Source organism: Emydura macquarii, unplaced genomic scaffold (assembly GCF_026122565.2).
Source record: "Emydura macquarii macquarii isolate MOO-44397 ecotype Brisbane River unplaced genomic scaffold, CSIRO-AGI_Emac_v2 contig_2422, whole genome shotgun sequence".
Lineage (NCBI taxonomy): Eukaryota > Metazoa > Chordata > Testudines > Chelidae > Emydura > Emydura macquarii.
This window is the reverse complement of record NW_027132559.1, coordinates 30,488,160-30,512,263: the sequence shown is the minus strand read 5'-3', so window position 1 is coordinate 30,512,263 and position 24,104 is coordinate 30,488,160.

Below are 24,104 nucleotides of genomic sequence, written 5' to 3'. Positions count from 1 at the left end.
CTGGGGTGTGTCCCAGACACAGCACAATTTGAAATACAGATATATCAACCATATCCATAACTTCCATTACACATATAACACATGAACATAAACATCATCATCTTACTTAGCACATTATAGCCTTTCTAACAGTACCTGACGTGGCATATCTCACATGAATTATGATTCTGAAGTATTGATGTTAAATAACATAATAAATGCCCCCCCCCAATCCAGCCAACGTGCCAGGTTCCACACAGTATTTTTACCTGGAGGGGACCTAGGCACATCAAGATCAAGTGGTTTAGCAAAGGTCACTCTGGCAGGCTATTGTAGATGTAGGAATTGAACCGAGATCTCCTGACGCCCACTCCAGCATTTTAACAGCAGGACTAAGTCCCTCACTTCGTAGAATTGGAAGGGACCTCAGGAGGTCATCTAGTCCAACCCCCTGCTCAAAGCAGGACTAACCAGGACTAACCTCAGCTAAATAATCCCAGCAGCTTAAAAACCTCCAAAAATGGAGATTCCACCACCTCCCTAGATAACCCATTCCAGTGCTTCACCACCCACCTAGTGAAAAACTTTTTCCTAATGTCCAACTTAGACCTCCCCCACTGCAACCTCACCGTGGCAATAACATTTTATAGAGATGCTCCTTGCAATAGCAACCTTGCTACAGAACGGCACCTGCCCAGCTATCCCTCCTTCCAATCTCACAGGGAAGAGGTGTTTCTGGTGTGAATGTCTCTTTGTGCACCATGGCTTTCCTAGGAACAGAGGTGCTTGTTCTTGTATGGAAACCTTAAGAAAGTAGCAGCTCGGGCTCCACATGCTCCATTTGCATTCTCTTAGGCTGTTTACAAGGGTGTTCAAAACACTATACAACTATCCAGATTCATCCCTGTGTAAATCCGTTGGCCTGAGATTTGTAGGTTCCAAAGCCACATGTTAGAGTAAAAAAAAAGAATATGAAGTATAGAGAACAGCTACCCTAGAGGCAGAGATGCTAAATAGATGTTAGAGCTGGTCCGTGTTTCTTCTGTCAACATTTAAAATTTTGAAATTTCACAATATCAACATTTTGCTATTTGAAAATTTTTGACAGGTTTTGTAGTTGGCTGAAAAACTGGGGAGAAATTGTAAATCTATTGTTGAAAATTTTCCCCTTTTTTCCCTCAAAATTCAAGATGTTGAAAAAGTTTTTCACTAAAACTCCAATCTATTTTCTATTTTAGGAGACACTATTTTAAAATAGTCCTCAGCAGTTGTAAACTGTAGCTCCGTTAACTTCAAAAGAGCTTTGATAGTTTACACCATCTGAGGTTCTGAACCAATATTTAATTTGATATTGTTCCTTTAAGTTCTATTACTACTTGAAAAGTGCAAGACTGTGATGCATTTTGCCAGAAATGATCGAAAATAAATATACAGGCATTGCACTTGATGATAACCATTTTATCAATAATTTGTGAATGTTTTCCTTTGCTTAGTAAATATTCCTTAAAATCCTTAAATGTACCTTCATTTTGGTTTGCAACATGGCTACAGGAGTAACAAAAGATGGAGAGCCTCTCTTAAACTACACCAGATGCCTGAATATCTGCAAGGCTACAGGTCAGTGACTTCTAGGTGCATGCTGCTGAGACATGGAATTTAGTTTAGTCAGAATCTACCTGAAGTGCTTTCCTCGGCCTCTAATATAATGCTGCCCACACAATATGCCTAAAACAAAAAAATAATTTTAATAATTCGGGACTCTGTTATCAGGCTATTGACAACATCTGTTTCCTCACAAGCTGACATAAAAATTAGAGGGCTGGAATTGGACTTGCCAATCTTTGTAAAGCATTTTGAAATTCTCAGATGAAAAGCATCAAAAGTACAAAGTGATATCATTATTATTTGATTGTTGTTTTGTTTTTGTAGTAAAAATCCACACAGTAATTAATTAATGAAGCACTGAGCAATAAGGGAGCACTGTTGACCCATTTTTCTGTAAAGCATATACAAGTTTTTCCTAACAGAAATGTTTGTTCTCCTCTTCTTGACCATATGATTTTCCACACTGATCTATATTTTAAAATGAAATATCCCATCAAGATAGAAGAGCAGATGGTCACCCTAATTAGAAAGGGACATGAGTTATTTTAAAATCCTGTGACAAAGAACACATCATTTCATCAGTGTCCCTAGGTACAGGGTCACCTGCCATATGGCCAGTTTCTTTGAAACTGCTTAGAGACTCAGTTACTAAGTTATGCCTTTGTTCATTCAATCATGTCTAGTGGAGCCTATTTACTCAGCCTTCTGCAAATGAAGGAGTTTACACCATGCATTGTGACTACTTTCATAGAGTGGAGAGTCACGGTGTCCATTCAAACTCCCACAAAAGTCAATGGAAAGTCTCCTATTGACTTGAAAGGGAACTGGATCAGATCAGACAGTAGGAAGAACCTCATACAAGAATCACTCCTTGCTTACAGATTGCATTGTAAACCTTTTATCTAAATAATTCCAATTGTCTCTCTTACTCAAATGAACTGAGAGTGGATAAAGCCAGTTTCTGATCTCATTTTCTCCTCTGTAAATCTAAGTAAATCATCTGACTCCACTGACTGCAGTGAAATTACTCTGGATTGATGTTGGTGTCACAGAGTAGAATCTCTCCCTTTTAATGCCTGGGTTGGTAGAACCCACTGAGTTTGCCTGTTTGAACAATGACACATGCCGATGAAGGTTGAAATAATCTGTTGTGAAATCAATAATTATATATACAATCGATAATCTGTATATACAACATGTAGCATCCTTCAGAGGTTATTTAATAAAACGAAGAACAATACAACTATAATACAATGCTTCAAAGAAGCAGATGGAAAGGACATATGTTTAAAAAAGAAAATATGTAAGGCTTGCATAGTCCTTACATCTCTTATTACTAATGTCAATTAAGAATAGATCAGTTCCAAAATTATCTTGATTACTGGAACATTATGCAATACAGCAAAATTATCTTTGCTTATCTTTGGTCTGAGATATTTTGTTCCCAAAGTTTTTCTTTCATTCTGTGTAAGCAGGGTCTGAATGAGCTCTCCCCTGACATCTAGTGATATGCTGGGAGAAAAGACTTCAGGAGCAGACCTTATTTGCATAGACTCGCCTACTTTCTCTTGGTGCACAGCAGAAGGCGCCGCTTTGCCAAAATGATCGATTTTGGCTGGTTTGGGATTGCAAATCATTCTAGTATTTGAATGCAGGGGTTATCCACATTGTATGAGTTAAGTGCAACAGAACTGTGCTTAGCATGCCTTGATTGAGGGGGTCACCCCAAGTGAACCTCATTTGCTAAGCAGGAGGTAGGGATGCCAAATCCCAGTGAAGAGAAGTTTTATTTTGTTACATGCTGACTCAGTGCTTGCAAATGAGGATGTATTGTCACTTAGAGGTGCCCAGGGATGGTGTTTAGTTTTTCCAGATCTACTTTGTGCTGTTAAGAGAAACCCTGAGACACTGAACCCAGCCCTTGTTGCTGCTGACTCCACCTGCCAGAAGGGTTACATATATATATTGTGATCAGCAGATTAATATTCCAAAATATCTGATAAGCATGAAGCTACAGTACCTAGGAATACTAAAGACATTAATCACTCTGTAGTGGTATCTCAATCAAACAGATTAAGAATAAAATCATATTAGAATGTCTTTCAATTATTTAGGCACTAGCTCCAATCAACTCAGATGATTCCCTTAAAGTAAGTGTGGGTTTGTGGCCAAAATGTAGCCCAGCTACTGCAGGCAAAAGATATACAAGACCCTCCCTTCCTTTACATCCCTGCACTGGGTACTCATTTCATGGGTAGCAACACAGGAGGGGAAGCAGTCTCCACTGAACCACTGTGTCCCCCCTCATATAGGTGAGCAGGAAGGAGAAATGTGCCAGACAGCATAGCTGTACCCCACCCCAACCCGAGTGTGCCTGGCAGTTTAGCTGCATTGGTGTACCAGGGACTGTTCACTGCGTCAAATATAAACCCAGCACATTTTACTCCTTCATTAGTCATGATCAAGCCCTGTAGGTCCCAATCCTTCAAACACACGGGTTTAACTGTACCACCATGAGAAGTGAAGTTAAGCATGTAGGTGTCTACAGGATTGGGACATTAGTTAATAAAAGCAATTTCTGGACATAGATGTTTAAAGAATAGAACTGCTCATAAGGGAAAGGGATGGGTATGTGTGACATACCAGGGTACAGTCTGGACCAATGAACAGCTGTGTCCACTCAGCTTGCTAACCTGGGGTGTCTTTCACACTGCTTCGCTATGAGAGCTACCATTCCTGGTATGCTCTCACACAGTCTCCAGCATGTAAATTACTCCCAGTTATATTGTATGAGCACTGTAGCCAGCCACTCTTGAATTACACTGCAGAGAGATACCAGCAATTCCCAATCCCAGACTTTCCCCAGAAATGTATGTCTTTTACTGTCCAGCTTTCTCGTGGACAATATAAGCTCTTAAAAAGTCTGTCATTTTATTAATAGAAAATGATATGCACAAATCCTGTTATCCCAAATGGAGTTTCCCAAACACTTCAATTCAAACACACTGGTTTAGATAAGACAATAAAATCATTTTATGAACTGCAAAAGGCTAGATTTTAAGTGAATACAAGTAATGAGGCATAAAAGTTGGAGTCAGTTACAAGAAAAATAAAAATAAAACGTAACTAATGCCTAACTTAAATTAAAGTGAATTCAAAGCAAGGTCTCTCTCACCACATTTCAGCAGTCCTACTGGCTGAACTTCTTTCAGTCAAGATCCCTCCTCCAGTCCTTTTTTCTTCAGATGTTATGGACACCAGGGGCAGAGAGAAAGAGAAGAATGATTTGGGGTGTCTGCCTTTCCTTATTATAGTTCTTTCCCTTCTTTGAGAAGTGTCTCCAGCTGAGGTCTGGGAGACAAAAAGTCTGTGTGGATGGGAACTTCAAACTGTTTCTTTTTAAGATGTAGATTTTTTTGCCCATTTCCCTTTTCCTGCTAGTGAATAGCCATTTAGCAGGTGATGGCCCATTTGACCTTGTTTACACCTGGCTGACGTGTCATTTTGCCTTTGTCTCTGAGGAACTGGTTTGGCTGCTCCCCAGATTTGGAATATGTCTTAGTAACACCATACAGTGGAATCTTATAACTGTACATACAGAGTTGCCACATATATTTTATCAGGACAATATTGACCAGCAAGTTATGAGTTTTCATATGATACCTCATAGCCATGCTTGTACAAAGATTAATATAATAGTGTGCAAGGGATGAATACAGGGGAACAGACCATCACAGTATGGGAAAATAGTGCTTAGGAAAACTCAGAAAGGATTTTGCACAGAGCACAGATCAGAAAGAAATGTGCAGCCTGATTATTCCACAGAAGAGTCCCATGAGACTTCATGATTAGGGACATTCATCCCCTGAAAATTTGAGAAATTAGTGGCGAAAGTCAGTACAATGCACTTCATTTCTTTTCAATCATCTGATCTTTGTGGTACAATTTTATTACTAATAATTCCTGATCATATTGTACATTTACAACACAAGAAATAATTAGGTATTTAGAAAGGTTTTTTTAATGTATCATTTTACTAGTACAAAACAAAATCAGATAGAAGAGCATTAAGAAAATAATTAGAGCATCATGTATCAGTAAAAACATATTGTATGAGATTTTAAAAAACAACAAATTTCATTATATTTTATTGTCATAAGCGACAGATGCAAAATTGTCCCTGGATTCACAAAATCCTACACTAAAAATGGGGAAAATATTTAAGTAATATGTATGGTATGTCATGCCAATATCCCATAGCTCAGAATTTTAGATATACACAATTCATTTATTAAACTTTGGATTATTAAACAGGAAGGTTCATTAAGTTTGATTCCCAGCTCTCAACTGTCTAGATAATGAAGAGGACAGGTCACTGATATAGAGTGATCTGGATCGCTTGGTAAACTGGACATAAGCAAACAATATGCTTTTTAATATAGCTAAATGTAAATGTGTACATCTAGGGACAAAGACTGTAGGCAATACTTACATGATGGGGGACTCTATCCTGGGAAGCAGTAACTCTGAAAAAGATTTCAGTCATGGTGGATAATCAGCTGAACATGAGCCCCCAGTGCAACGCTGTGGCCAAAAGGGCTAATGCCATCCTTGGCTACATAAACAGGGAAATCTCGAAGAGGAATAGAGAGGCTATTTTATCTTAGTATTTGGCACCGATCCAACTGCGTCCAGTTCCGGTGTCCACATATTAAGAAGGATGTTTATAAATTGGAGAGGGTTCAGTGAAGAGCCATGACAATGATTAAAAGATCAGAAAACTTGCCTTATAATGATAGATGCAAGGAGCTCCATCTATTTAGCTTCCAAAGAGAAGCTTAATGGATTACTTGATTAAAGTCTATGAATACCTACATGGGAACAAATATTTAATAATGGGCTCTTCAGTCTAGCAGTGAAAGGTATAACATGATCCATTGACTGGAAAATGAAGCTAGACATATTCAGACTGGAAATAAGGTGTCCATTTTAACAATGATGGTAATTAACCATTGGAACAGTTTACCAATGGTCATGGGTTCTCCATCATTAGCAATTTTTAAATCAAGGTTGGATGTTTTTCTAAAAGGTGGGCTCTAGGAATTATTTTAAGGACTTTCACATGGAAAAAAAGCAGGGAATCTAAGAAGCAGGTGTGACTTTGAAAGCCACCGTCTGCTTCCCACACTGCTGTAGATGGCGCACCTGATGCCCTTTGCTTGGTGTTTCACAGCAAAGGCCCAATTTAGCCTTATGCCAGCAAAGTCTGCTGCACTCTGTGGGAATGGGTTAGGATTCACCTCCTGGAGAAGGGCGGGCTGTGTTTCTATTACTGCCCTCCCTCAGGGTTACACCAGAGGAGGGCAGCTTTTGGTTCTACCGGGTGTTCAATAGAAGTCCCACTGGCTTCCTGGCCATGCCCCACTTTACCCAGCGCCTCTCACTTTTCAGACTGTGCTGCTGTCTTGTGGATTCTTGACGGAGGGGAGCGGACAGTCACCTCGTGCTGCTACAACCTTCCTCTCACAAATTTTCTACTTCCAGGGATCATGTGCCCATGACTAATAGAACTGGGAACAGATTGAGAACTTCTGACTTACAAAGAGCAAAGCATGGGATTGGATTGTGCTGCTTCCCTATGCAGCCAGTTAATACAAAGGTCTGTAATTACCATTTTATCCCTTGTAACCCCAACCAGAGGGTTCCCTTTTAAACATAATGGCCCCATTGAATGCAAGCTCTTTGACTAGGGTCGCTTACTTTAGACCACACCCAGCTTCTGGCAATTACCACGATGCAAATAATAAATAATAATCATTAGACATAGGGCCTGAATTGATAATTAAAATGAGCAGAGAATTCAACTTCATTTAAAAATATGCAGTGATTAAAATAAGGAAACACCCTTTACCCTAAAACAGCTGCAAGCTCTGAAATTCTAGAGATGGCAGTTACACAGTTTCTTCTACTGATCCACATCCCAGGACTAGCTGTTTTTGTGAGGTAATTAACTCTTTCTCATTGGCAGGTTTTGTTGGCTCAGTGGTGGCAGATCAGATGACTTGGCTGACGAGCAGAAGATTTTTCTGATGTTGACTGGTGAAACAGACAAAAAGGTACGTTCAGTTTGGTACTGTTGTAATTACAGGATAGGTTATTTTACTGCTTTCCTCATGAGTTTGATTAAGTTGTTATAAAAATGAGGAATTCAAAAATAATTTATCGTGGCGCTCTAAAGTGGTTTGTAGCATCTAGATTATTAGCTATTTAACTGTTTTTATTGTTGCATATACTCATTGAAACAAGCATATTTATAAAACAATTGCCTAGGTAACGAATGATGTAATAAGCTTTTTGATTACTGAATTTTCTGTATTTTAAGAAATTTGTGTCAGTAATTTATTTTAAAAAGCTTGAAAGTCTGAATGTAAGTTCTTATTTTTACCATTGCTATTCAGTAGCGTATAGGAGCCCTAACTAGGACTAGGACCCCATTGTGCTGGGTGCTGTACGTACACACACAAAAAAGATGGTCCTTGCCACCTTAGTAATCTACTAAGATTTTAATGTTTTGTAGAAAATGAACTGTTGAATTGTACAATCTTCATATCTTTAGGCTGTTAATTGGAATCTATCAAAGCAGTGCTATTAAATGTTAGCATGCACCAACTCTTGCCTTTTAATCCTCAAATAAATGGACATTAAAAATTCTTAAGAGGCTGAAACGTCTCAAAAAGGAATATATTCCAACCGTGAAATTTTTGCACATGGGTCCTATCCCTGTATCGGTCATGGGAATGTAGAAGTCAGCCAAAGAGCTTGAATCTATATAACATGACTTAGCCTCAGTCCTGTTGCCCACATCACTAAACCATGACCACAGCTGGCCTCTTGCTGGCAGAGAAGTCAAGGATTGAAGAGGCACAGATTTCACTCTTACACCCCTTGCCCTTCAGCAAGAGTGAATCTGGCCCCTTGTTTGAACAGTATAACATTTATTCTTCTTCCTCCCAATTAAGTCCATTTCTTGTTAATGGGAGTTGTGCACAGATATTAAGAGAACAGAGACGTCTAATATATATGTGCAGAGAGAGGTAGAGCAGGTGGGACCAAACTTTTCTATGAGACAGAGTTTAACCAATATTACAAGAATTTAGATGGTTTTAATTTACATTGTAGTGATTAGTATTTTGCTAATAACTACCTTTCACATGGCTCATTTTGGTTTTCCTCAGAATTGTAGGAAACTCTACAGCAGTAAAACCACATTGCTTTCAGGGAACATTACGGCACAATGTCTTTCCCTTCTGGTTAAATAGAAGAACTTTCGCACTTGCAGCAATCTGTCTTTTCACAATCAACTCAACTCTGCAATCTGATTGTAGTTTTCACCTGAACATTTGTAGAGGGACCACCCACTACTGTGGAAGAATGTTGAAATGTTTGGTCCTGCCCTTGTTACAGCCCTGTTGGATTTCTCTAACTCTTCTTGGCTACCTTTCTGCATTGCTCCATTTGATTCAAAATGTTTCTGCCTGGGTTTTAATGTAGATGGCAATCTCCTCATGCTAATTTCTTTTATACTAACGGATGCTATCCTGGCTCATTGCTAACTATCATGTATTTGTTTTTGAAATTAAAAGTGCATCAAGTTTCTGCCTCTTGCTTAAGTACAAATCCCTGCATCTGATTAGCTACCAATAGCCCACTGTCAAATAGAACATAAGGATTTGTATACTGCATGGCTGTTGAAATATTACCATACAATGATTATGTAAATTAGAACTCCTCAGCCAATCAGAATACAGAACTTTGCAACACGAACGTGACCATACTACTGTAGGTACAACTGTACTCCAATTGCCTCGGATAATTCAGTTTTGGCAAATTTATATTCTATTCCAAGATTTAAAAAAAAACTGAACAGCTTCTTGTCATTGATCACTCATAGCCAGATTCAGCACATTTCCCCATTTCTCTGGTCTCCTTCATCTGGGCTTTTCCCCCAGGCTAATTTCATGTACCTATCCTGTGTGACTAATTTTCTTAGGTCCCTGCTGGACTCCTCCACTCAGCCATGATCATCACTGGTATGAAGGAGAATGACCCCTCCTCAAGGGCAAGATGCTACAACAGATCAAGCAAAAAAAGAACACAAGGGGAGCAGAGAATTGTTAACCAGACCAAGTGACTTGGGCTGATGACATCAGACACCAGTGTCAGACCTGAGAATCAAGCTTTAAATGAAAGGCAGCTAAGTGCTGCTCAGCTCAGCTGGAGCTGGGAAGATTGGTCTTTATCTTCCAAAGCTCAAAGCATGGGCAACTTCCAGTCTAATCAGTAGGGTCCAGATCTTAAAAGTATTTAGGTGCTTAGGCTGGGATCCCCCAAGGGACTTAGGCATTGCAATGCTGAAAGTCACAGCATGTAACTTTTAGGCACCTGGAAAATCACAAGAAGAACACTGCAATCCACAAAGCTGAGTTAGGAGTCTAGGCCCCCTATACAATGAACAGGGAGAAACAGGCACCTAAGAATTCAACCCACAATACCCACATGCTGGGCATGGAGCCATCTGAGTTAGCCAATGGGAGATGCCAGCTAGAGGGATAAACCCCACCCCTCTCTCAGAGATCAGTGCCTAAGTCCGGTGCGTCCCTGCAGCCCAATCTCTGTTTAGCATTCCTGAATGGGAACCAGCCGCCTGGAGTTAGGCAGCTTATGTGCCTTCTGGGGGAATGAGTTTTCACCTGCCTCGCTCTACACAAAACAGCCAGAGGTGGAGAAGGTGATGCTGACATTATAACTTTTATCCCACTGGTTAGAGCATTCACGGGAGATGTGGGAAATCCAGATTCAATTCCTCGTCTGCCAGAGGCGGAGAAAGGATTTGAACAGGGTTTTCCCCACTCCAGAGAGTGCGCTAAGCACTGAGCTATGGGATATTCTGATAGGGGAAAGGGCCCTCAGTGTTTCCTGATGACGCTGTTCCACTGTGGATAAATAATGGAAGAATGACTGGAGCAGAGGGACCAGACCTGGGGTCTCTATATCCCAAATGGGTGCCCCCACCACTAGCCTACAAAGTAAAAGCACATGTAAAAACGGCGGGAAGCGGGAGAAAGTAAGCAGTCAAAAGAGTTTTGGAAAACTCTTAGGTAACTGTTCTAAATTGAAAAAGCTATTCTGGTTTGCCTGAGCCATAAGAAAGGTTAAAAAAAAAATTCAGACTGCAGAGAGTTGTGTTTTGCCAATTCTTGCATTATTCTTGCAAGGGAAAGGCCAAGTCATGTGATCTTTATTCCTTTTATAACTGAGTCAAAACTCCCACTGACTTCTTTGAGAATAAGCCTGAGCGTGGACAGCGTAAAAATAGAGTGAAAACTGAGTTAAGGGCCTGGAGGATTTGGCCCACGGAATATAGGCAAACATTAAAACAAAGCCACAACAAAACCTACCTGTAGTTCCTTATGTAAAGAATTTCTTATGCTTCTGAAAAAGCTGTGATTGGTCACTATGGCAACTGACATGAAATGGAAATAAAATGCTTTTAATACAACAAGCTGACATCTCCATACAAATTTAGCAACTGTAATCAAAACAGGCTGGAGCAAATGTGTCCTTACAATATGTACTTTTTAATATTAAAAAAAGGAGACCCGAGCAGGATCTGCACACAGAGAGATTTGCAGTGTCAATGTATTTTGCCATTTTAATGAAACAAGTATCCAAAAGGCAGAAGAGACATTTTTTAAAGGATCTCTTTTAACTTAACACGTGAAGAATTTAAATGTACCTGGACAAGGTTCCCTTCTGTTTTCCTGAAATTTACAGTAACTTTCGTTGCTCATGAAAGGCACCAGATTCACAGCTCTGGACACTGAAATCCTCTCTGGGGAATCAACTGAATTCAATGATTAACTGTAGTGTAGAGCATCAATTGTGAGTGCAATAGTTCACAGGGAAGCCTTGCATCCAGTGCTCATGCGAAACTACCATTTCTATCGATTGTCATTTTTCATGAGCAATGCAAGCAGGATTTGGCTTCTAATGTGCCCCACTGCAACAGTACAGTGCCTAATACTGCACACTCGTATGCAGCTCAGCATTAGTCTCATCATTATGTCATAGTACTTCTCACACGAAGTACTTCTCACTGCATGATCACATCCACAGAAGGTAGAACAGTAATAATCTCAGTGATCTGAAAAGAGTCCATGTAACTACAGGCTAGGCAGAGAGCGGGACTGTTCTTTGTTAGGCATAACATGTCTATTTATTGTTACTCCATTTTCCACCCTGTCCTCATCTTTTGGGAGTTTCTTTCACCTATTATAGCTTGTCATTATTCTAAACCAGTGGTTCCCAACCCATGGCCCGCAGGCCAAAACTGGCCTGCTGCTCCTGTCCCCCTGGCTGCAGAAGGGAGCCACTGCCTAAGGAACCAGGTGGAGCACATGGGGCTACAGGATGCACGCGGTTTCCCTGCTGCAGCCAGGGGGGTGGGAGATTAGTAAGAAGGCAGCCTCCTCACTGAATTCCTTCTGCCTGGCTGCAGTGGGAAGGGTTGGGGGGGAGTTGCTGGCGGAGACTGGTGGCCGTTCAGGATAGTAAAAATGATATCTTTGGCCCCCAAGCAAAAAAGGGTTGGGAACCACTGTTCTAGATTGAGAGTTTCTAGAGCAGGGACTATCTTGTTTACACATTGCTTAGCACAACACGTTACACACCATTGACGGGGGCAACGTCACCTGGGGTGGGGGGCAATTTGCCCTGTAACCCCATTTGAGAAGGCCACCAAACTGAGAGGTGCTTTAATCTGGTGCACTGGGTCACCAATGCACAATGAAAATTTCTGGGGATGCTTCTATTTCTTATATATATTTATTAGGAAAAGTCTCTCATACACCACTTTAGTTTTTCATAAATGTAATTTGCACAGCCAAGATAAAAGTTCCTAGGAACAGCTTGTTATGAACGCCTCTCCCTCAGTCAAACTTTGAGCTCTGCTCAAACCACTCCTGTTGTGAAGGCTGGACTCAGGCCAGGCAGCTGGTGGTGGTTGCATTTGGAGAGAGGATGATTGAATAATTCCGTGCTGCAGGGTCTTTTAAATATGCAAAGAATTCTGTTCAGCTCGTTGCTCTGAGAGGACACTTGTTTATGAAAAATCACCTTTTAATGGCTTCCCTCAAAACAGAGTCCTTTGCCTCATGTAAGTAGAACACGATGACAGAGTTGTAAAAGAAGCTCCAATTCAGGAATGTCACATCACAAGTTGGATTAAAAGAACTCCATGATATTTTAAATAGTGCAAAATGCTGTGGCAAAGCTGCAGAAAGGTGAGGGCCTGCTCTTGTTAACACAACTATTCCACAGGTAAGATTTTTATGGAGCCTTTATGGTACTGGCAGGAGTTTTTTGGTTCCTGCATTTATAAATCCAACACTAAGTTATCCTTTGGCGTGTGGTAATGACCTTTGAAGCATACATTCTGAACCAAGGAGCTTCATTTCCAGGGCGGTTTATTGTTTATAAAACAAGGTTACTTACCAGTAACTGATGTTCTTCGAGATGTGTTGCTCTGTCCATTCCAGTATAAGTGTGTGCACGCCTTCATGCACGGTTACCTGGAACTTTTTTCCCCTTAGGAGATCCCGTAGGGCTGGCTCCAGCACCCCCTGAAGCCGCGTGCACATGCCGTGGTATATGAGGTGCTGCCGGCCCTGCGCCCCCTCGGTCCCTTCTTTCTGCCAACTCCGGCAGCGGAGATGGGGATGGGTTGTGGAATGGACATGAGCAACACATCTCAAAGAACATCAGTTACTGGTAAATAACCTTGTTTTCTTCTTTGAGTGCTTGCTTGTGTCCATTCCACTATAGGTGACTAACAAGCAATACCTTTGGAGGTGGATCGGAGTTACCGGTGAGCTGCCCTCAGCACTGCTCTGCCAAATCCTGTGTCCTCTCTCACCTGCTGCACAATGGCATAGTGGGACGTGAAGATATGTACTGATGACCAGGTGGCAGCTTTGCAGATGTCCTGCAGGGGCACTTTCTCCAGGAAGGCTGTAGACGAGGCTTGAGCTCTGGTTGAGTGCACTGTGTTGGTTCCCGGGAGCAGCGCCCTTGCCTGCTTGTAGCAGAACTTGATGCAAGATGTAATCCATGAAGAGATGTGCTGGGTGGAGACAGGTGAGCCTTTTATCCAGTCTGCCATTGCGACGAAAAGCTTCGTTGATTTCCGGAACGGCTTTGTACACTCTATGTAGAAGGCCAGGGCTCGTCTCATGTCCAGCGAGTGCCATCTCCTCTCCTCCTCCGAACCATGAGGTTTGGGAAAAAACATGGGGAGAAAAATATCCTGATTACAATGAAATTGGGAAACCACCTTGGGCAGGAAGGCTGGATGCGGCCTCAGCTGAACCTTGTCCTTATAGAATACTGTATAAGAGTGCTCCGAGGTCAAGGCCCTAATCTCGGAGACCCTCCTAGCTGAGGTAATGGCCACCAGGAAGGCTACCTTCCATGAAAGCAGGAGCAGAGGGCATGAAGCCATGGGTTCGAAGGGGGGCCCCGTGAGTCTCGAGAGGACCAGAGTGAGATCCCAGGGAGGCACCGGGTCACGGACCTGTGGATAAAGCCTCTCCACCTTCTTGAGGAACCTGACCAACATCAGAGAGGAGAACAGTGATCTCCCCTCTAGCGGCTGATGGAAAGCCGAAATGGCTGCCAGGTGAACCTTCAATGAGGCCAGCGCCAAACCCTGGAGCTTTAGCTGGAGCAGGTACTCCAGGATCTCCTAATATAGGCAAGAGGCTGGGTGGGATACCCCCGGGACTCCGCCCAACAGGTAAATCGCTTCCACTTAGACCGATACACGACCTGTGTAGAAGGCTTCCTGCTGCCAAGCAGGACTTGCTGGACCTGCTTTCTCTTCCTCCGTCAGCCACAGAGCCTCCAGGCTGTGAGGTGCAGGGAGTCCAGGTCCGGGTGAACAGGCGATCATGGTCCTGGGATAGAAGGTCGTGCCGCCTTGGGAGCTCCAGGAGTGGGGCGACTGAAAGGTCCAGCAGCATGCTGAACCAGTGCTGCCTCGGCTAGGCTGGAGCGTCAGTATAAAGTCCACTCTGTCCCTCTTTATCTTCAACAGGACCTTGAGTGGGAGCGGAATGGGCGGGAATGCGTACATGAGATCCCCCATCCAGTCCATGAGGAACGTGTTGGAAATTGACCTGGTCTCTCGACCCCGGAGAGAGCAGAACCTTGGACACTTCTTGTTTCAGGCTGACACAAACAGGTCCACTTGGGGAACGCCTCACTTCCGGAAGATCATAGATGCCACCTCTGGATGTGGACCAGTCATGGCGGGGTAGAAACGACCTGCTGAGGTGATCTGCCTCGTCGTTCCTCACTCCCGGAAGGTGAGAGGCCGTCAAGTGAAAATCATGCCTCACAGCAAGGTCCCACAGATGGATAACTTCCTCGCAGAGGGCTGAGGAGTGTGCTCCCCACTGCCTGTTTATGTAAAACATGGCTGCGGTGTTGTCCGTCAGCACCTGCCCCACCCTGCCTGTCAGGAATCGGAGGAACACCTTGCACGTTAGGCGGATGGCCATCAGCTCTTTCACACTGATGTTCAGGTGCCTCTCCTCCCTCGACCAGACCCCCTGAGTGCCTAGGTTGGTGCTGATGTGGGCCCCCCAATCTACATCTGAAGCATCGGAGATTAGGGTGACCAACAGGACTGATTCCTCGAACGGAACGCCATTCAGCACTGCTTGGGGAGTCCGCCACCAGTCTAGGGAGGCTAGGACGGGCGGGGGAACTGTGACCACCCTATCCAGTGGGTGTCTGCTCGGAACATATACCGAGGCTAACGAAGCCTGGAGCGGTCTGAGTCTCAGACAAGCGAGTCTCACTACATACGTGCAGGCCACCATGTAGCCTAACAGCTGTAGGCAGTGCCTGGCTATTGTCATGGGGCATCGGTGCAGCTGAGAGATGATAGATATCATCGCCTCGAAACGTGGCTGAGGCAGGAAGGCTCTGGCCTGGGAAGTGTCCAGGGTAGCCACAATGAAGTCTATTTGCTGCACTGGAATTAATGTGGACTTCTTTTTGCTTATGAGTAGTCCCTGCCTATGGCACATGGAGCAAGTGAGGGTCACAGTGTCCTGTATTTGGGACCTGGACCTGCCCCTGATCAACCAATCGTCCAGGTAAGGAAAAATCTGCACACCCTTTCATCTTAGGTGGGCTGCCACTATCGCGATGCACTTGGTAAATACCCTCGGGGCCGAAGGTAGGCCAAAAGGCAGGGCTGTAAACTGGTAGTGGGAGCCAGCCACCATGAAGCGAAGAAAGCACCTGTGGCTAGTGAGGATAGATATATGAAAGTATGCGTCCTTGAGATCGAGGGCAGCATACCAATCTCCTGGATCCAGGGAAGGGATTATGGAAGCTAGGGAGACCATGCGAAATTTGAGTCTTTTGACATATTTGTTTAGATGACGCAGGTCTAATATGGGTCTCAGACCCCCCTTCACCTTGCAGATGAGAAAGTACCTCAAATAGAACCCTTTCCCCCTTCTGCCCTGAGGGACCGTTTCCACTGCTTTCAGGTTGAGGAGGGTGTCCACCTCCTGTAAGATGAGTTGCTCGTGAGAAGGGTCCCTGAAGAGGGATGGCGGGGGTGGGTTGTTGGGGGGGTAGACGAAAACTACCGAAAGTGATTTTAGCCCATTCGGGGTAGAAGGGGCTTAGCCTGTTCAGGAAGGGGCGTGGCAGATCCAGGGGAGCAGTCAGGGCACCACCCTTGGGCGCACTGTCAAAACTGCCTCCTCTGGTTGCCCAACCTCCTAGGGGGCCCCTGCTGGGTAGCCAAGGAAAAGCTAGGCGGCTGATTCCTCCTTCTAAACCCCTATTTCTGTCCCGTTGTCTATAGGACTGGAACGGTCTGGGCTGAGGCCTTGGCTGCTGATGTGCCTGGGGGCATGATTGATGCCTAGAAAATTGGGGCGTGTAAAGGCCCAGGGATCAAAGTGTGGCCCTGGAGTCCTTCAGACCATGCAGCTTCGCATCAGTCTGGTCTGAGAATACGGCAGACCCTTCAAAGGGGAGGTCCTGAATGGACTGTTGCATCTCCTGGGACAGCCCCGAGGACTGCAGCCACGAGCACCTTCACATACAAATGGCGGAGGCTATCGCCCTGCCCTCCAAGTCAGCAGCATCCCGGGACGTCTGGAGTGCTGTTCTCGCTACCACAGTTCCTTCCTCCATGATAGTGTTGAAGTCTGCGGCTTGGTCCTGGAATAGGGCCTCAGCAAACCATCTGAGGAAGTCCCACAGGTTAAAATTATACCAGCCCAGGAAAGCCTGCTGGCTGGCAATCCTAAACTGAAGGCTTGCAGTTTCTTATTGTCCTTGTTCTTGGGAGTTGACCCTGACTGACCCAGCCTATCCTGCTGGTTTGCAGCATCTACTACCAGGGTTCCTGGGGATGGGTGAACAAATACTCAAACCCCTTGGCTGGGACATACTATTTCTTCTTGGCCGCCTTTGACGTCGGGGCGATAGAGGAAGGGGTTTGCCACAGGGCCTGTACAATCTTAAGGACTCCTTCGTGGACAGGGAGGGCCACTCAAGCTGGGGAGCTGCCGCCAGCACATTAAAGAAGCTATCTGCGGCCTCCTTTAGCTCCTCCACCTCCAGCCCCAAGTTGGAGGCAACCCTCTTGAGCAGCTCCTGGGGTACCCTGAAATTGTCAAGTGGCACAGCATGGTCCTGGGATACTGCCTCATCAGGTGAGGAGGAGGAGGATTGCAGTGGTGCAGCCTGCAGGTGCGCCACCTCCTGGCGAAGGGTTGTACTCGCTGAGGTTCTCTCTTGGGGGTCCAACTCCTCATCCGAGGAGTGATGCCGATAGGCCTTCTCCTGTACAGGAGGCACGGACTGCACCCCAGACGATTTAATGGATTGGGGCCCAAGTCCCACCTGGAGAACCCATGAGGCCCAATAAGGCCATTGGTGTGGCCACTGTCCCTGGGCCAGCCTGGGGCTAACTGTGTCACGGGCTCAGGCACTTTATGGGGGCGTCAACTAGCCCAATGACTGTCCCCCCCTGGAAGACCCCAAAGCATCATCGGAGTCAGAGGCCCTGGACCTGCAGTACCGTGTCCGACTCTGGTCACAGGCACCCTTCCATGCCGGGGAACACCCTCTCGATGCCTCCGACCTGGAGGGCAATGAGGATTGCCTCCATCGCCGCAAGCAGTGCTGACAAGTGGGGTCGCGCTCCGAAGAGCTTGAAGTACCGTGCGTCGTCTTGGTACTGACGATTTCCAGCACCGCTTGCCTTCCAACTCCATAGTAGCCTTCAGTGACTGAGGTTGGTGCCGACCCAAACTCCTCGGTACTGAGCCAGACTCCGGTGACGGGGTTGTGTGCCGGCTCTGTGCAAGCGAACTGTGCGGTGCTAGGTCCCACAACAATGACTGGGTTCTGCGCCTCCTGTACGTGGGCGAACTCAGTGCCGGTAAGCAGGAACGGGAGTTGTCCGAGTGCCGCCTGGCAGACCTTGACCGGTGCCACCTCCTGGTTTGCACTGCCTCTGGTGCCTGGGATCAACGTCAGCACCGAGAGGGAGACTCAACTTCCCGTGTTGGTGCAGGTCGGCTCGACGACACCGACCTGGAGCAACCACTAGGGGAGCGTCTCTGCTCTACCCTCAGTGACCATCTGGGGATCTCAATGGGCCAAGGTCGGTGCATCTCCGTACTCGACCCCGCTCGTACCGATGGCGCAGGGGAGTGTCCACGTTCCACGCTCTGCTTCCTCTTCTTCTTCAGTACTGGTGATGTTTCACAGTGCTGAGTCGCGGGCAGTGCCGACAGTGCGCTCTGTACCGAAGCCACACTCGGTACCGAGGCGGAGCGGGTCGGCTCGGACACCGGGCGGAGTGCTGCCTCCATCAGCAGGGCTTTCAACTGGATTTCTTGGTCCTTTTGAGTCCTCGGTTTGAAAGCCCTGCAGATCTTGCACTTGTCCTTTCTTTGGACTTCCCCCAGGCACTTAAGGCAGCTGTCGTGGGGGTCACTGAGCAGGAAAGCCTTCCCGCAGGAGGCACACGGCTTGAAGCCCAGCGACCGGGGGCGCAGGGACTGCCTTATCTCTAACTACACTTAACAGCACTTAACAACTAATTAACTAAATAAAACTAAACTCAGAATACCAAACAAGTCCAAACAATGGGGAATGGTACTTGCTGTGAGCAAGGCTAGTTCCAGCAACCGTCACGGGTGGAAAGGAGGAACTGAGGGGGCATAGCGCTGGCAGCGCCTCATATACCGCGGCATGTGTGTGGGGCTCCAGGGGGCGCCGGAGCCGGCCCTACGGGATCTGCTAAGGGGAAAAAAGTTCCGGGTAACCGTGCACGGAGGCATGCACTCACCTGTAGTGGAATGAACATGAGCAAGCACTCGAAGAAGACCTGCTATTTTACAAAAAAAACAAAACAAAACCCACTACCACCAAGACCAAGAAAACCGAAAGCATTTTCTGCTTTGGAACTTAAGGAAGAAATGTGGGTATTAAAATAAAGAATGAAAAGAAACTCGTTGCTCTGCAGTATTTTTTATCTTTTTCTGTATATACCCCAAGGGGAAAGAAACTATTCACTGTCTCAGCTCCAGTTTAAAGAAAACAACTTATCTGTAAATTAATCATAATTTTTCAGTATGTCTCATACCTAATAGCCTATGGGCATCTTAATATAAATATTGTATCTGATAAAATTTAGAGTGATACATAGCAGCAGAAAAGACTCAATTCTCTGGAGCAGAAGTTGTACAGAAACACACCAAAAATAAAATGGAAACCAAACAATCTTTAGCTGGGCCACTGCCAATCACTTCATGATTTGTCAGACGGAGGAAGCAGATGTCTCAGCACAGAACAAAGCAATAAGCTTCCATTACAATAGTGATTCAGGATGTCAGGATCAGCACTTTTGTGGATCAGCACATGGTGTGACGCTGTCTGGATTAGAGGGACCATTTATGAGTTTATTTAACACCAGTATGTCAAAATTATAATGATTCATATGAGATAGGCCATGTCAGGTACCATTAGAAAGGTTATAATGTGCTAAGTATGACAATATTTTTTGTGTAGGTGTCATATCTGTATTGGAAGGTATGCAGATGTTTGATGTATCTGTACTTCAACTTGTGCTGTGTTTCTGGGCAACATCCCAGGCAGGATGGCAGCAGCACTAACTGCTTAATGGCCCATTAAGGGAACTCAAAGGTACAGTAAGCCCAGGGAAAGAACCCAGGGACTACACCTTATGAGTTACCAGGACTTACTCATGTGACCCTGGACTCCATCTTATTTCTGTAAATTTCCACAAGCAGCATGGCAAAGGCCAAGGGACATAAAAGGCAGCTGCACCACATTCATATTGGATTTGTCTACTCTGCAGTTTTCAGTCCTGCTTCCTTCCTACCTCTGGATCAACTCCTCTGCAACTGAAGCTGTGAAACAAAGGACTGAGACCCATCCAGATACCGGATGTACAACACCAGAGGGACTATACAAACCTGCAAACTCCACAATTCTAATGAAAACCTGATATATATGGACTTTCAAATCATTTGTATGAATGTGATTGCTTTAATCATTTAAGCTTTCTCTTATAGTTTGTTTCTTTCCTTTTTAATAAACCTTTAGTTTTAGTTACTAACTGATTGACTGGTTGCGTGGTATTTCGAGTTAGATCCAAACTTATATTGATCTGGTACTGTGTCTGACACTTTGGGGATCAGGAGAACCTTTTTGGTAAAGAGCATAGAGTTTTAAATAACATATCTCTTTACTGGACCTACTGGCTGATTGGGAGCCTGAGACTGAAATTAAGTAATGTATATTTTGTTTTAGCTTTTTGATAACCAGTGTGGGGAATCAGAAGCATTGTTTGTGGCTGGTTGGGAAGTCTAATTTCTGTGTTACCCACTAAGGCTGCTCTCCTTTTGCAGCCTGTCCTGGGTTTGTCATTTTCAGGTGGCTACCCTAGGCACAGATGGGTCACACATGGGGCTTCATACTGAGCAGATGCAGTCTTTTTAAGCAGAATCTTCAAGAAGAGCTGAAACCACAAAGGCAGTAAGTACACTGCATTTCCACGACAGCTAGTCAATTCTGACTATATCTGATGCTGACACTAGTGCCAGATACAGGAAGAAATGTTAAGCATGTGCATAAATGATTAAAGGATTGGGACTCCAACCTCTTTACTACTTTATCAGAATGAAGGAGAAAAATTAAACGGTGACAAAGGAAACGAAGGCTAATAAGGAGAACAAAAGAAAATTATTCATTTCCACTTTTCCCATTCAAACCTATTCTGTAACAGAGCTAACAACTTAACTGGTTCACTTTGAAGTTTGCTTATGGACAGAAACAAGTCTATGTGAAGTAGCACCTGGTTAGTGAAGGTATCTTCTCTTTATGTGTTTTAAGTTCTATCCACGTCACAGGATCTCCTGAGCCAGTGGTGCATTTCACAAAGCAGGCTCACCTTGATTTTACAGTAACTAATACTTAACTCAGAATGGTCACCTGGGCTTTAAATCCCATAACAAAAGTGTAGTCAGGTTCCTTGGCTTAAGACAGGGTAGATCCTTCCTCCCCTCTCTCCCAGCTACAGAGTTTAGAGCTAGCATCTAAGAGGGGCAGCCAGCCCTTTTTATTTTGCCTGCTAGGCCCTGATTGGCTTCACCCTACCATCTCTTCTAGCCACTGGAGGACCAGTTCTTATTGGTACTGGCATCAGCTTACCCTGGATGGCCTTTCTACACAGCTCTTGGAGGTCTGAACTTGCTGCTCTTTTTCTAACCCTTGAGTCAATACACAATATACATGGACAGTAGCTATTGCTGGTTATGCCTGGGAAAAACAGATTTAGGAACTCTACCCATAACAACCCCATTAGTGGAGGCTCCAGGGAGAATGCACCACATCTGTCACATCCCGTCCACACCCTGTTCCCTGCCAATACCACCCATCTTTTGGACAGCATTGGTCCGAGGTGGGTCCCTCAGCAGAGAGCAGATAGCAGCTATGTGCATCTCTGAAATCTCCTGCTGGCAGACTTTTCTACCTTAATTGCCCTTGTATACCAATTTCCACTGGCTTCCAGGTCCAAATGTATCTCAAAAAGAACAGAGTGTAAATAATAAATACGTTGAAAGTTCAAGAGAGCCTTTAGTGTATGAGAGCTAGAGAAAGTTCCTGGCTGTACTTACATTTCATCTGAGCTTCTCTTTGTATGCAATCCCTAACCAGTTTGCAAAGACTTTCTCAGCTATTCAGCTAGTCTTTGACTATTCAACTCAGTCAGATTTTGCACATATGAACAATCCTAGCTGAAAATGAAAGGAGCTGTGGGCAAACAAATCATCCAAGGAAGCTAAGATTTGGAATGACATACTTTGAGATAGATTACATAATCAAGAGCTATACATTACATTAAGTGTGGTGATTGAAGATCCTTTGTTCAGTACAACAGGATCATGTTAAGAATAGTCTATCTAGAAGGCTATGGCTTAAAACACCTCCCACACTGCTCTGATTATGTCACTCCCATTCCTTTTGAGTTCCTTTACTGGCCTCCTGTCTGCTTCTGAATCAAGTGCAAACTCTTCGTCTTTACCTTCAGTCTGTGCACGTGCCTCTTGCGTCCCATTTCATTTTAACTGCAGTGTAGTCATACCCTAAGTGGCCTTCCTTTCATCTTTGAAATCCCACTTCACAACTCAATACCTTCAGTTACCTTAACTTATCCCTGCTAATTTCTATTCTGCTGCTCGCTACCCCTTCCTTCACAGTTGGTCAAAAAAAGACAAGTAACAAAGACTCCCGCTGACTTCAATGGGCTTTGTATCAGGCCCAATATAATCTTCTTACTTTGGGGAAAAAAAAGTCCTCTAACATCTGGTTCCTATTCCTTTTGAAGTCTATGACAAACTCCTACTGACTTCAGTGGAAATCAGATTGTGTTTAACAGCCTGTGTTCATTTTTACCTTATTTGGAGTTGTTGTCTCTACCTGCTCCCTCTCACCTTGGTCTGTTGCAATGCTGTATTGTTAGATGTCTAATTTACACTGTAGCTCTTCAGGGTAGAGATCTGGTTTTCCTAGAGAAAAGAGTGTCTGTAAAATACCAGTCACACCCATAGTGCTATTGATCCAATCCATAATAATAATGTTGGACTATTGTTTGATGTCAGCATTTTCAAAATATTTGCAGCCTTTGGCTCATCAGGTATCAGTCTTGACTTTCAAAATCAAACTGCCACCTTGTGGTACAATCTGAGAGAAGTCTGTAGAAAATTAGATCTATAAAGTTCTGGGGGTTTTTTTGCCCCTCTCAGTGGTCTTCAGAGTTTCACCTTTTCTTTCCAAAATAAAAAAACCAAGATACACCACTCCACAATCTGAGATAAAGTTTTATTATGATTATGTGTCAATCCAAAACATACGATCATTTCTAACAAAACTTTACTCAGACAAGTAAAATCACACTGAATTCAACTGGACTACTCATATACTAAGAGATTGTAGGATCAGGCCCATACACAGCATATTTTTCTACCTGTAGAGAAAACATAGCCTTATAATTATATCCTTTTTTTTCTTGCAAAATCAGCAGTGTTTTGAGAATGCTATATATCATGATCAGTTTCAAATCTAGGGTCTGATTCTCATTAACACTAAGGTTTCAGATATTTATGCCCTCTTTGATGCCCTTTACACTGCCAGAATAGTATGAAGGGGTCTTAGCATAAATGAGAGCCAGACCCATAGAATAGATCTTTCAACAGCTCATTAGGTTGCAAGACTCTGTATACATCTCAGATCAGTGAGTTATTTAAACAAGATGAAAAACTCGTGCAGTGCATACAAACACAAAAGCTTTGTTAAGGTGAAGTTATGGTAGCAGCCACCTATTTGTATATATCAACTTTTGAGAATGTAGTAATTAAAAATATTGGAAATGTTAGGACGTCAGGAAATGCAGTGTTAAGGTTGCACTTGTCAAACAGGGAACCAACAACCTTAGAAGCCAGCCTACCACATACCCTTCTTTACACATAAGCTGCATCTACATTTGAGCTGGCATTCCTAGCTTGTGTGGATGGTACCATAGGCAGTGGCTCAGGTTAGCTACCCAAGTACATACCAGCCCAGACCCCCAGGTACCTACCTGGGCAGCTAGTCTGAGCTGCCACCCATGATACCCCAGCTATTTTTAGTGCACTAGCTCCAGCAGAGCTAGCATAGGTATTTTATATGAGCTGGAAATCACACCTTCAGCTCAAATGTAGATATAGCTGAATGTAGTGGAGCCATCCACCAATGTGAATGAAAAAGACCCAAAAGGGTTTATAGAAAAGACATTCTAATTTTATGAAAAGCCTGTCACTGAAACTAATCTCAATTAAGCTAGGCCCCAGAAC